The sequence below is a fragment of the Dama dama genome, chromosome 20 (assembly GCF_033118175.1).
Source record: "Dama dama isolate Ldn47 chromosome 20, ASM3311817v1, whole genome shotgun sequence".
Classification (NCBI taxonomy): Eukaryota; Metazoa; Chordata; class Mammalia; order Artiodactyla; family Cervidae; genus Dama; species Dama dama.
Window position 1 is genome coordinate 41,775,202 of NC_083700.1, and position 15,863 is coordinate 41,791,064.

Consider the following 15,863-nt stretch of genomic DNA (forward strand, 5'->3'; position numbering starts at 1 on the left):
AATTTTTCACAAAAATAAGGGGACAGAGTGTAGAGACAGAAAACAAGACATTTCTAATAAAGAGATAACTGTTTCCCAAAACACTAAGGCATTAAAGAGCCCAATGTTCTGGAGTGAAGTTCAGTAGTGAGAGAACTGTTACATGAAAAGCAAAGAAATGTATGTGTGTATATGTACACTGAAGGCATATTATGAAAGAATTTTTAAGCCAAAATAAGAAACTTGCATTTTTTCAATATCTAGTGTGTCCAACACAGATTATTTCTATACAGAAATGAAATCGTCAATTTTGTATTATAGAAACATCATTGACAGTAAGCAGGAGGCTGGGTTGGAGTGAATAGAAATTAGTAAATGTCACACCTATTAAGATTCTGCTGCAGTAATCAAGTGAGAGATACTGAGAGCTTTATCGAACCAGTGGGAAAACGATCTGGAGAAAAGGGATAACCAGAGCAATATTTTCATAGAAAATTGTCACATTTCACTTCCAGTAAGAGGGGGAAAAAATGGAGGAGTCAAAAAAGAAGAGTCAATGAAACAATAAAACAAGACAAATGATGATAGTCTTATTGACAACACAGGAGCCTGAAACAATCAGGAATTTCAGGAGTGGGATAATATTTTGAAATAGTAAGCATGCTTATTGCCTGCATTCAGGTTCCAATGAGGGTATTATATACTAATTCATTCAGAGTTGGATGGTTATAGCAAAAATGCAAAAGAAAAAAAAGAGAGAATTAGCTTTTCATTCTGAAATAGACTTTGAAATACAGAGTACAAATAAAGTTGCTGATGGAAAAGCTTTTAAAGAGTGAAATCCTGAGTTTTGAGGATCAAAAGCAGTATTAAGGACATAAAGTTAAAATCTTAAATTACAAGCATAGAAAAATCTGAGCTCAGACAGTCTATCTTCTCTACCTACTGGGGAAGAAGTAAAATTTCTTGGGCTTGTGAAGAAGAATCAGAGAAAAGATTAATCTTTGAAAACCCAGATGGGACTCTGAGAAGTAGACCCCTGTCCCTGAGTGATGGTCGCTCAGTCATGCCCAACTCTTAGTGACCCCACGGACTGTGGACTGCCAGTCTCCTCTGTTCATGCAACTCTGCAGGCAAGAATACTGGAGCAAGTTGCCTTTTCCTTCTCCAGGAGACCCCTGTCTCGACCCTACATTAAAACCGCTGGGGAAAGAGTGGTGAAGTAAGGACAATAAATCACCCAAATTGAGGACTTAAGAGAAGTGAAGTCTGAAGACATATACCAAGTTGGATTAGCATTAGCAGAATACAAATGAAGGCATCAATCCCCCATGTTCCCATATTGGCATGAAAGAGAATCAGAAAACTTTCATGCCTACCTTGAGTAAATGACAAAGGGCCATGTCATGTATGACTAAAGAGTGATCTGCTGAATGAGTACTGGAGACCAGATAAAAATACAGCCATCTCAGTAGGTGCCCGGGAGAATCAACATTGTGCTATGCTAAGTCACTTCAGTCATCTCCAATTCTTTGAGACCCTATGGACTGTAGCCCACCAGAGCCCTCTGTCCATGGGATTCTCCAAGCAAGAATACTGGAGGGGGTTTCCATGCCTTCCTCCAGGGGATCTTCCTGACCCAGGGATCAAACCCATCTCTTATGTCTCCTGCATTGGCAGGCAGGTTCTTTACCACTAACACCACCTGGGAAGTCCAGAATCAACATTAGTGAGGCTGCAAAGTAGACATCAGCAAGAACAGGCATAGATCAGGTAGAGCTCTACCACCTCCTCCAACCCACCATGCTTATTTATGGCCCTGAAACTTAAATGTGATCATAAAGAGAAGTAGGAGAGGGGGACACTGTGAATCAATCAAAACTAATCTGAAATTTTCCACTACTAGATATTAAGTTTCATTAAATAAAAATAAGACATATTTTTGATAGTAGAATTTAAGTAAAGTAATAGAAATGTAGACCTAGGACTAAGAAGAAAAGTCTAGGCCAGAGAGTCCAGTTTGGGAGCCCATTATCAGGCAGATGATAAACTGAAGCCCTAAGAGTAGATGAGATAAAGAGTAAGGAAGACAGAGTTCAGTGCTGTAGCATTTGGGGAATAAGCAAAAAACACAAAAATAGAGACAATGGTCTCTCTTTCTGCTGACTCATTCAGAGATGAGTAGAAATGAGTGCTGATAGAAATTAGGGCAAGAAGTTCAAGGTCACCAGCATCAAATATCATCTGGGATGCATGATGGATATAGGAAGGTTGTTGTTGACCTGATCAAGAGAGTTTAATGGGGATGGGAGAGACAGAAGTCAGATTCAATAGTTTCAGAAGAAAATGGAGAATCTGACAAAGTGAAGACAAAAAAGTATAGGCTATGTTTTTGGAGAAACAGTGCTGAAAAGAAGGAAGGATACAGGAAAGAACTTTGAAGGTGATGTTCCGTTAAAGGAATAGTTTGGTTTTTCATTTGATCTTCATTTTTATCATGAAGATATGTTTTTATTTTGTTTGGGGGATGAGGAAATGTATTACTGAAGATGTAAATGGAGAGAAAAACAGATGAAAAAGATAGTTGAGAGATCTGTGAGAGATGAGTTGCGAGAATGTCAGCACAAAGTAAGACTTGGCTTTGAAATGAAGCAACATGAAGGAACAAGTAAACAAAGCCAGAATGAACACTATAATGAGTGAAGAAGTGAATTAGACGAATTCCGCTATATTATTCCTAGAAAGGTGGCAAGGAGTAAGCAGCTGGGAGTGAAGAGGCTAGGAGGAAATCAGAAGGACTCAGGAACTCGAGAATCCTAGTATCAATAAATCCTAGGATAGATAGGAATGAATAAAGGACTGCTGAGCTGCCCTAAGGGCCCAGCTAAAAGTGGACCCTAGAATATTAGTGTCATCTATCAACATAGTAGAGCTTCCCTGGTGGCTCAGTATTAAAAAAATAAACAATGCAGGAGATGCAGGTTTGATCCCTCAGTCAGGAAGATCCCCTGGAGAAGGGAATGGCACCCCACTACAGTATTCTTGCCTGGGAAATGGTGGTCTAGTCCATGGGGTCACAAGGAGTTGGACACAACTTAGTGAATAAACAACAATAACAACAATCAATATAGTGTTTTCTACAACAAAATTGGTTGATCACAGCAAATACAAAGGAAACTAAGACAATTCCTACAGTTTGGGGGCTCATTTACATAAAACTTGTAAATAAACAATTGCTATTCAATGTTATAAGTCCTTTAGAAGAGGGGCAAAGTGCTGTGTATGTAACAACCAACACTGGATGTTAGAAAAGACCTCATACAGTATGACAATTCCTTACAATAAAGCTAAAAATAGAGCTACCATATGACCCTGCAATTCCACTCCTGGGCATATATCCAGAGAAAAACATGGCCCGAAGACATACAAATAACCTAAATGTCCATCAACAGAGGAATGGATAAAGAAAACACTGAATGAACATTAATCTAGAAGTTCTGATTCAACCAGTTATAAAACCAACACCAGAAATTTGGAAAACCCCCAAGAATTGTAAACCTGTGTATTTGCCTGTCTGAGTAAATCTTCCATTACTGCCACATATTTTGGTCTATGATGAAATGCAGCAATGAAGAGCACAAATTCTAGTTAGACATGAAGAGTCCTGGTGTGAATCCTGGCCCTGAAGCTAGACAGAGTGGCATGGTCCTGACATTTAACCTCTACCATCACAGTTTTTCACAGTGAAATTGGAAGAATTAATTCTGTTCCATATACTGGTTTGGAGGACCAAATGAGGAAATTTGAAAATGCTTAGAAGGATGTCTGGCTTATAAGATTGTGCTCCATAAAGAATTTCCATGCATATGGATGAATTTAGCATAAAGCTATTACATTACTTTCTGCTTTTCTCCACATCTCATGTAGAAAAAATATGCATGGTATTGCACAATAAAATACCATTTAATAACTCCAGTTGAATGAAATTGATAATATATGTCACTCAATTTACAAAGACTTTAAAAATCTTAAAGCTCTCAGCTCAATCTTCTTTTTTCTTTAACTGTCTTCGAAATCTGGTGGCACTTCAGTAGCATCCCACTTGCCAAAATAAGAAATATATAGCTGCTAAACTATTACCCATGAAAAATTCCAGGTGCATACTGTAAATTACTGAGGCCTTGGCAGTTTGGGCTGCAGTGGTCAGTTAACCCTTGAAATTTTTGAAGCAAGTTCGACTGACCTCCAGGCTAAGAACTGACTAATTCCTATGATTTTAGGACCAACATGAAAAAGTTTCAGTCCAAAAGATAACGTACTCAACCCCTACTGAATATGGATGTCTAGAATTTCTTTTGTTGGTGGTTAATCGCTAAGTTGAGTCTGACTCTTTTGTGAGCCCCATGGACTATAGCCCACCAGACTCCTCTGTCCATGGGATTTCCCAGGCGAGAACACTGGAGTGGGTTGCTGTTTCATTCTCCAAGGGATCTTCCTGAGCCAGGGATCAAACCTGCGTTGCCTGCCCTGGCAGGCACATTATTTACCAATGAGCTACCAGGAAAGCCCCAAAATTTCTTTAACAAGAAACAAAATTATTCCATCTGTAATTAACAATAAAGGCCAAATACCCTGCAAGAGCTAATGTTTATTGAAAACCAAGTATTGTGGCAAAGACTTGCATGCTTTCCATATTTTAACTCATTTAAACAAGAGCATGAACTTTGGACATAGAAAGTACTATCTTTTCATTTTACTCATGAGGAAACAGGCATAGACAGTAGAAGTCACAATCACAACATTATAACACTGTAAGTCATGGACCTGGGATTTGAATCCAGTCAGTTTAGTTTCAAACTTCTATTTTTAATTACTTTACAAAATAAAGAGCAAAGATGAACAGAGAGTTGTTTCTCGGATTTTGTTGATGGACAGGAGGAAATACACTGGAGACAGAGGAAGGAGACACAAATTTCTGAAACATATTGTAGTGAATGCCATGGAAAGGAGAAAATGACACAGTAAAAAAGGCTAGAGATAGCAAGCAAATACCTCAGTGGCTTCTCAGTTTTGTCAGGGGGCTCTTCTAGTTTTCTTGGAGTTACTCTGGTAGACTTATTTTATTCCTTGGGAACTTACTCATGAAAGTAGAATGTCCAAAACATACCACCAAGGATTTTTTCTCAGGATTTCTTCCCCATAAGCACTCAGCTAGAGTTATATTTAAAATTGCATTTTAGACTAACAGCATCCTTTACTTTACTGATAATTTGTTAGTCTGTAACATAATTCATTTTAGAAAGTGCTAAATAAATGCAGTATAACTTTTTAAATAAATTTTCTCTTACCGCAGTTAAACACTGGAGTTAATGAACATTTATTGTACCCTGACATCTTCCCATATGTAAATTTTAAGTACTATGCAAATATCCAGTTTTTTCTAAGGTAAATGCCAGGTTGTTGACAAATGCTTTGTTAGAAATAAGCTATTATTGTTAAGTCACTAAGTCCTGTCCGATTCTTTGCAACCCCATGGAAGGTAGCATGCCAGGTTCTTCTGTCTTCCACTGTCTCTGGAGTTTGCCCAGATTCATGTCTATTGAGTCGGTAATGCTATTTAACCATCTCGTTCTTTGCTGCCCCCTTCTTTTGCCTTCAATCCTTCCCAACATCAGTCTTTTCCAATGAGTCAACTCTTCACATCAGGTGGTCAAAGTGTTGGAGTTTCAGCATCAGTACTTCCAATGAATATTCAAGGTTGATTTCCTTTAGTATTGACTAGTTTGATCCCCTGGCCTTCCAAGAGATTCTCAAGAGTCATCCCCAACACCACAATTTGGAAGCATCAATAAGCTATGCAGAGAATAAATAGTATTTTATTTTCATTTAAACAAACAAGAGTTATTTAGAGGTAGATTCCAATGAACAGCACAGCATTCCTTAGTGGTTTATAAGTATAGGAGTAAATCAACATCAGAAACTTGCCATGTTACATATTCTATGACCCAAAAAACCTCTCTCAGGAAATGGAGTGACGATCATCAGAAAGGAGACCAGGAGTCAACTATATCCTTGGCAAGTGTTCAGTCCTCATAAACACAGGTCTTGCTGGTCGTGAACTCTGATAGGAGTCAATGTTGAGAAAGTTGTATTTTTACTCTTCATGTGTAATTTTTTCTATAACCAGATGATGTGACCAGAAATATAAAGATACACATTTTCTAATTTTAGGTTCACTCATCATTGATTTGTCCATTAAGCAGAGAATAATTTATGTGATATCAAGTCCATGGGCTAAACGCTTAAAGGAGTCTACTTTCTTATTTCCCAGATTACATTGTGCTGAAACACTAATCAAACCACTACGAAATATTTTCCTTTTGTGATCACAAAATGGAGACAAAAGTTACAGTTGTCATGATCGTTTCCTGATTCTATCTTGCATGTGTCTTGCTAATTCTAAATTAGCAATTTATGGTTATATGACAAGAGCTTCATTTCTTATTTATGCATTTATTTAACAATTATCTAAATGATGCAAAGCACTTTTCTAAGATATGCATAGAAGTGAGCAAAATGAAGTCTCTGCAGTCATGAGTTTCAAATTCTAAAAGGGGGAGGCAGACAGCAATCATATTTACACAAATGACAGGAGGTCAGAGGAGAACAAAACAGGGTCATAAGAAAATATTGAAAGCTGCTGATACTTTAAGTAGGGTTTTCAGAAGCCTCTCTAAAGAGCTGGCAATTTGACTGAGACCTAAATGGTGAAAGTGAGCCTGACACATCAGGGAGAAGAAAGTTTCAGACATGGAAAATCATAATTAAAATACAAAGGCTCTGACAAAAGTACATGGTTGGCCTGTCAGGAGCAGTGAGATGGACAGTGTAGCTGGCAGAGAATGAGAGAAGCGAGGACCTGTTGGAAATTTCTCTTTCACTGTGTAGAGCCTTGAGGGACATGGTAAGAATTGGGGATTATATTCCAACAACAATACAAAATCTTAGGAGGGTTTTACACAATGGAATAATATGATTTGGTAAACATGTTAAGGAAATCCCTATGACTACTGATTGAACAATGGCCTTAGAGTTTGGGAGGGGGAAAGTATGGCAGTTGAAAGATCAGTTAGGAGTTTTCTGATGTAGTAAAAGTGAGAGATTATGTTGACTTCACCAGAGCGGTAAAGATGTTGAGAAGTACTCAGATTTGGAAAGTCATTTGAGACAGCACCAAAATAACTTTTTGATGGATTATGTATGGTGTATTAGAGAAACTACATCATACAGCATTAGCACCTGCTCTGGGCCATTAAAAGTACTCACTGAACTGGTCACTGAGCTAATTAGAGCAAGATAAGAAAAAATTGACTTCTAGCAAGAAAAAGTGCTCAGCCATGGATGTAAGACAGGAATGTGGTGGTGTGAGTTCTAGCTTTGTTTTGTATTTCTAAGAATAAAGAATAATTATAATTAGAGATTTCTGTATGAGCTGAGTGTAGGCTAATCTGTTTAAGTGATAGCTTTCAAACTCTTCTAAATGAAATTTACTGGAAGTTTTCATCTGCTTCACTCTGATGGTGTTAATGAAAATACAAAACTCAGAACATATGTGGGAACATATTGTATTTTCAATGTCTAATTCTTCACTGGTTTCATCATAAAATCTAATCTCTAGGTTCTTGGCCAATTAAAATTTTGAATCTTCATTTTCTCTTGAGCTGTTTGTTATAGAAGTTGAGTTCCTATGATTTTTTGGTACACAATGCACACAGACTGTTAGAAATGGATTTTAAAATTGGCCATTTTCAGTGAAGCATTTGACTTGCATCAGGATGTGAGAAGGTCACAGCTTGTCAAACATGCCAACTACTGTTAATATTTTACTGATCTGGTGAAAGTCATTTTCAGCTGCACTAAACACATATCTTACCATGTTTCCTCAAACTAGACAAACCAGTTAAGGGCAGGGTACCATCATCCTGGTCCCCAACAGAATTGCTTTCACTTAATTGTACTTTGGTGAATAGCCATTAATCCACACTGAAGGTGGTTATAAGAAACAGCTCTCTGAAATTCATAGCTATATGTATTTTCAGGATTTATGAAGGAGTTAGTTTATTATATCACAAGCATTCCTTTTTATGAAATAGTTCCCAGGAGATATTCTTATCTGATTGGAATATTAAAACTGACTGATAATTGTACCTTTGCAAAGTATTTTTTCTTGTAATTGCTATGAATTATTCTCTGATTCAATTTTTCTCTTTGCATAAGCTGTTAAGGGTTTCTCTGATGGCTTAGATGGTAAAGTGTCTGCCTGCAATGCGGGAGACTGGGGTTTGATTCCTGGGTCAGGAAGATCCCCTGGAGAAGGAAATGGCAACCCACTCCAGTGCTTTTGCCTGGAAAATCCCATAGACAGAGGAGGCTGGTAGCCTACAGTCCATGGGGTCGCAAAGAGTCGGACACAACTGAGCGACTTCACTTTCACTTTTATAAGCTGTTAAAAAAAATTCCAAGGTATTTTAGGTTACATAGAAAAACTTAAATAGTTAATTACTGTATGCATGTTAACTTTTTTCCTGTGGGTTTTCTTTTTGCACCAGGTTTTATAGATTCCCTGTTATATTTATTTTATGTCATGTCTTAAATTTCTGGGAAAAAAATCAAGATTGGACAAACTACTTGATCTGTTTGGATCTGTTTTCGCATCTAAAACCTGAAAGTAAGATTATTAAACTTCCAAGTTTCTTTCTTTCTATAACTGAATATTCAGATAGATGAAATATGTACTTCAGCTTCAGTAATGGTGAAAGATTTTAGTACTTCTCAAATCCTTAAGTAAAAGCAATGGCTTACTCTTCCTACATAGAAAACCAGCTCTGCCTTCGGGAAATAGAAAATCCAATTCCTACCCCATCCTGTTGGGGCTTCCCTGATGGTTTAGAAGGTAAAGAATCTACCTGCAGTGCAGGAGACCTAGGTTCAGTCCCTGGGTGAGGAAGACCCTCTGGAGAAGAGAATGGCTACCCACTCCAGTATTCTTGCCTAGAGCATTCCATGGACAGAGGAGCCTGGAGGGCTACAGTCCATGGGCTGCAAAAGGTCAGATATGACTGAAAGATTCACACACACACACACACACACACACCCCTATCCTGGTCGGTTGCAGTCACACTTATTAGAACTATAGCCTTCAAGCAAAGTCTCTGAGTTCTTGGAACTTCTGAGGTTATTTTAGGTGACTATAGCTCTCCAGCAGTTTATAATCTATACCCTGGTGGTTAACTTTATAATTGAACCTGAAATGATGGATAAAGAAAAAAATGTTTTGGCATCAGTCAAACATTTCCCTGGTGACTCAGATGGTAAAGAATCCACCTACAATGTGAGAGACCTGGCTTCAATCCCTGGGTTGGGAAGATCCCCTGGAGGAGGGCATGGCAACCCACTCCAGCATTCTTGCCTGGAGAATCCCCATCGACAGAGAAGCCTGGTGGGCTACAGTCCGTGGACTCACAAAGAATCAGACATGACTGAGTGACTAAACACAGCACAACAGCACAGCATGTATATTTCAGGGAACTATTTTATTTTGTCCTGAGCTATGGCCAGTTGGCTTCCCTAGTAGCTCAGAAAGTAAAGCATCTGCCTGTAGTGCGGGAGACCTGGGATCAATCCCTGGGTCGGAAAGATCCCCTGGAGAAGGAAATGGCAATCCACTCTGGTACTCTTACCTGGAAAATCCCACAGACGGAGAAGTCTGATAGGCTACAGTCCACAGCGTCGCAAAGAGTTGGACACGACTGAGCAACTTCACTCACTTTATGGCCAGTTGACTCTGTTCTTTATTTTTTGAATCCAGAAAAATCATAAAGTAAAATTGTTCCCCAGACCAGATACAGGCTCTCATCATGCCAAGCTACTACAAACACAAAAACAAACAGATATTAATGAGCAAAAATTTTGAAGGAAATACCACTATATAGGTCAACAAGGAGCTACAAAGTAATGTAGTATTTCTTAAACTTACTTCATGCTGTGCCTATGCCAAGAGCTTGAATTGTGCCTGGTTCCAAGCACTAAGCATATTTCACTATTATCTATCTTCGCCTTGGGGTTTTTAAGTGATTTGCAGACTGAAAGATGTTGGGGATGACTGCTTTTGATTCTTTCATAGTATTGTAGTTAGAGTGGGAACTGAGAAACTGCAGGCCAGCTGCCTCAAGAAGTGCGTCTTTCCACTCTGTGGTATTTTCTGGAGACTAATTATTGTTTTAGATATCCCTAGGCTTTTTCTCTGCATCTTATGTGAGCAGAACCTATTAAATGTTATGCTTCAGGATTTCTGTCCCACTTGTGAATTTTGTCATTAAAACAAGACTTTTCTTTGCCTGCTTTTGTCCTAGTCCCTTTCTCCTTCCAGTTAAAGAGCTCAGTTAAAAGTAAATTCTACAATGAACAGCAAAAAGATAAAGAAAGACTGTTCTTTGCCTTGGGATAGCAATAAAATAGGTAAAATTTCTACTCATTTCCCATTCTTTATTTGCCATCTTTTCTTGCTGATTTTCCCATATTCAAGTCCAATGTTTTCACCCCTTTCCTTGTAATATCACTGCAAAAGGAATACCAAGTATCAAACTGAAAGCAACACCAATGCCCAAACATTGACTTTAATTTCTTTCAGTTACCTTTTTAATTTATTTTGTTCTGTTTTTTTTTTTTTTGCTCTGTTAATTACATATTTCATAATATATTATATTAGTTACACAGTTAATGTATAATAATGTTATATATGAACTTTATACATAATATAATACATTAATATCAGAAACAGTAACCCTTAAGACCAAGAGCACCCAAAGAACTAAGATAGTCATAGTGATATAATAATGAAAAAAGGTCATTCATATCAAAACCATAAAAATTGTAAATGTGTGTGCATACACTCATAAGAGAGTTTCAAGACACATGAAATTAAACATGGACAGAATTAAAAACAGAAATAGATAAGGCTACATGGCTGGAAGTTTTCATGCCCTTTTCTCACCAACTGATAGAACCAATTTTAAATCAGCAAAGATGTAGAAGTTCTGTACAACGTTATCAATCATCTTAATCTAATTAACTTTTATAAAGCATTACAACCAACAACTACAGAATGCATATCCTTTTCAAGTGTACATAGTACCTTCAAAAATATACAAAAATTTCTGGGACAAAAACAAGTGTCAATAAACTTAAAAGAACCAAAATTGCATAGCATTGTTCTCTGACCAAAATAGAATCAAACTGGGAATAAATAATATCTAGAAAAAAATACAATTTGAAAGGAAAACAATATAACTTTAATATTAATATTTATTTAATTAATATTAAGACTTAAAGATAGAGCTAGAGTAGTACTTGTAAAGAAATGTAGTTTTTAATGCTTATAATGGAAAAGAAGTAAAAGGTGTAAAAATCAGTGACCTTAAAAAGCTAGAAAAAGAAGTGCAAAGAAAACCCAAAGTAAGCAGAAAGCAATGAACCAGGAAACAGGCAAACAGTAGAGAAAATTAGCATAGCCAAGATTTTATGCTTTCAAAACATCAACAAAATTGATACTCCCCCACCTCATGTAATTAGGAATTTAAAAAATAATGCAAATCATGTTTATGCATGATTGGGGATCTCAAAGATTTCCATCATAACTAACAAGATAACTTTGCTAATATAAAGTACCCATGTTATTTGGATTTGTTCATCATATTTTCATATTCATTTTTCAATAAGAAGCATTCTGGATGTAAGTTGAAGTAAAAAGTTTCCTTATAAGCCTCAAATTTCTGAAATTCTGTCAGTAAGTTGAAATATAACAATATTTATGTTTGGATGAGAGAACTGCTTCAACTATTAATTGGCTATGAAAGCTGTTAATTTTACATGCAAAACAATAGTTAAATTGTGAAATAGATTGACAGTTAATGCAAATATGGAATTAGCTAGCTAGACAACTTTAAAGATTATTATATTCTTTTGAACCCAAAAATATGTATGAAAATGTAAATAATGCAAAGCAGAAAAATGAAACTTACACTACATTTAATGGTAGTATTTATAAACTTTATTGTGATAGTACTCTTAGCATAAATAACATAAAACTGAATTTGATATTTAGTTTAATTCAATTTATAATCTAAGAACTTCAAGTAGAAGGCTTATTATTTGAATATATCTGTTGGGGGCGTGCGTAATTTCCTCAGTTCTGTCTCGCTGCAGCAAAAATTTGAAGCGATGGATGGACCAGTGTTACAACTCAGTTTTATTGGCAAGCAAAGGAAAATACATCCTCAAGGCGTGAGGGCAGGCCAACCTAAAAGAGGCAAACAGAAGAGAAGCCCCCAACTCAATTTTGGCTCCTCTTTTTATGTTTTTTTCTCCTCCCCGTGGGCTTTCTCTATGTAAGTTGAGCTAGTCAGTAGGGCTGTTTGTCTTACCTGAGGCCCTCACTCCGGTCCTCAGATATTTCTTTATTCTATTTTTTCGGGCTTTTCCCTTCTTTGTCTTTTAGCCACTGCCATTTTGGACTCCTTTTTCCTATTCTAACTACCTAATATATCTTTCAAGAAAAAATTCAAAGTGGATTATCTGCTTGTCCCCTCAAAGTTTTCTTGAAGGAAAAAATCCTCTACAATCATGCATAGGTGCAAGAATAATAAATTCCTTAAATTGCACATAATAAAGAATATAAGACATGTGAATATAAGAAAAAATGAGACACTCCAAATATTCTCATTAGTTAAACTTCAAAATTGAGACTTAACCATAATGCTCTTTCAAAAAGGCATTCTTGAAAATTTTGAGTATTGGAAATCTTGTTCACCTTTTTACAAAAGAAAATTGTTTTGGATTGTCATTTATTTTTGTGGCTCAGCTGGCAAAGAATCCACCTGCAATGTGGGAGACCTGGGTTCTATCCTTGGGTTGGGAAGATCCCCTGGAGAAGGGAAAGGCTACCCACTCCAGTATTCTGGCCTGGAGAATTCCATGGACTTTGTAGTCCATGGGGTCACAAAGAGTCGGACACAACTGTGCAACTTTCACTTCACTTGTTATTTTCAGTAGACAAACTTAAAAATTTGTATGACATGCTAAAGTTATAAATTCTCCTAGAAATAGTATGTTACTTGCCAGTTGGAGCTGGATCAGGGTAGCCCCCATCATTCTACAAACTACCTGCCTATAAAACTCATAGTATAGGACTTTCCTGGTGGTCCAATGGTTAAGAATCCACCTACAAATGCAGGGGACATGGGTTTGATCCCTGGTCTGGAAAGATTTCACATGCCACAGAGCAACAAAGCATTGAGCCACAGCTTCTGAGCCTACGTGCCACAACTACTGAGGTCCACACACCTAAAACCTGTGCTGTAACAAGAGAAGCCACTGCAAGGAGAAGCCCACTCACCACAATTAGAGAAGAGCCCCCACTCACAGAAACTAGAGAAAGCTCGGGCATAGCAAAAAAGACTTAGTGCAGCCGAATATAAACAAATGAAACTTAAAAAAAACACACACACACAGCATAGAAAAGGCAGTAGAAACAGTGAGAAGTAGAGAAAGAGAGAGATGAAAGGAATGGAAGAGGAGAAGAAGGAAGAGAGTAGAGAGGAGAAAAGATCTAAGGTCAAGGGTCTCCTACCAAACCCCCTCTGCTCTGAAGGAATGAATCTTTGAAAAGGACAGAGACAGGCCAGGGGTGTTGCAATATTTGATGTCTTCCACCATGGAAGGAAACACCAGGTATGAAAAAGAAGCTTTCCCCTCAAGTGGTCCTCAGGCCTTCTTTGTGCCAGGGCTTGACTTACACTCTACATCTTCTCCAGATGCAGAGGATCTGGAGAAGAACCAGGTGAGGTCCCTGCTCAGAAGGAACCCACAAGGTAGTAAAGAAGGCAGACCTCTCAACAGCCATCTGCACCCTCTGGCTTGACTTCTTCACTTCCTACTCCGTCCTCCACTCACTGCAAAGTGGTTCTGCCCCAACCACATTGTTAAAATAACCCTCAAGGATATGTACTAGGCAAATCTAATAATATAGTTCATCTGTCTTCTTGGTCTACCTCTCCTACTCTGTGAAGCCACATATTCCTGAGCTTTCTTCTATTTCTTAGGCCATTCCTTGCTCATATACTATAAGTGAAAGTGAAGTCACTTAGTTGTGTCTGACTCTTTGAAACCATAGCCTACCAGGCTTCTCCATCCGTGGAATTTTCCAGGCAAGAGTACTGGAGTGAGTTGCCATTTTCTTCTCCAGGAGATCTTCCTGACCCAGGGATCAAGCCCAGGTCTCCCACACTGCAGGCAGAAGCATCACCATCTGAGCCACCAGAGAAGCTCATATACTATACTGAATGGTATATTCGCTGCTTTCTCATGCTGTGTTGGTGATTCCCAGGGTTCTCACCTTCACTCTCTTGCTAGGTGGTATCATCAGCTCATAAGTTTCACCACATTATTTCCATACATAACCCAGTGTGAAACCAAGAATGGAGGGATAATGTAAATTATTGGATTGGATTCCTAAATTGAACATTTATTGACACCTCAGTTCAGTTCAGTTCAGTCGCTCAGTCGTGTCCAACTCTTTGTGACCCCATGGACTGCATCACACCAGGCCTCCCTGTCCGTCACCAACTCCTAAAGCCTAACCAAACTCATGTCCATTGAGTCGGTGATGCCATCCAACCATCTCATCCTCTGTCATCCCCTTCTCCTCCTGCCCTCAATCTTTCCCAGCATCAAGGTCTTTTCAAATTGAAACCTCAAGATATGTGAACTCATTCAAATGTCACTTATACTTGCCCTGACATTAGACATTCTCATTTGTTTTCAAACATCACACAGATTTTAGTCAATATTGACCCAAGTATTGAAATTTTAAAAATTAGACTCCTGTCACCTACGTGAATATAGACGACCTCAGTAAGAGTTCTTGTTTTGTTTTTATATGTTAATTCATTCATTAATTAACAACAAATTAATTCTTTTAGCAACAGCCCTTTAATCAATTTCGGAAACATCTCCTGGCTTGGCCAGTACTGGGGAAGGGATGTGTTCATTTCTTTTTTTTCTACAGCCATTCACAGGTGGGTAAGGTCACGATGTCTCCCTGTGAACCTAATGAAGGCACTTTAACATTCAGGCAGAGGGGCAGGGTTCCTTGCGGCAGGCCATTATGTATACTTACAGCTATAGATAACTATAATTATAACTATAACTATAACTATAATCTATAATATATAGATATCTATAATTTTAGGGATTATAGTAACAAAAGCAATGAAAAGCAAAGATTAAAGTAAAAGAAACTGATCCCACATGGAGTCAGATTCTGTTCTTTCCTGTTACAGAAGGAAATTAGCAACTAAAGAATCAAAGAAATATGTAAGGATATCACATGTTATTCTCTCTATTTAAATGATAGGTAGACTTACAGGATTCTAAAATGCTCTCAGTTCATTATTATTGTGCATGCGTGCTAAGTCACTTCAGTCACGTCCAACTCTGTGCAACCCATGAGCTGCAGCCCACAAAGGTTCCTCTGTCCATGGAATTCTCCAAGCAAGAAAACTGGAGTGGGTTGCTGTGTTCTCCAGGGGATCTTCCTGACCCAGGGATTGAACCTGCGTCTCTTAGGTCTATCTTACATGGGCAGGCGGATTCTTTACCACTGGCACCACCTGGGAAGCCTCATTATTACTGTAACGGGTGTAATTTTTCTAATTACTGCCCTCTAACTTTAAGATTGCACATTTTGCAGCATTTGACCTTTGCTGGACTGTCAATGATTTTTTTAAAGCTATTCAGAAAAAAAAGCTTTTCAAATATTTAATAGT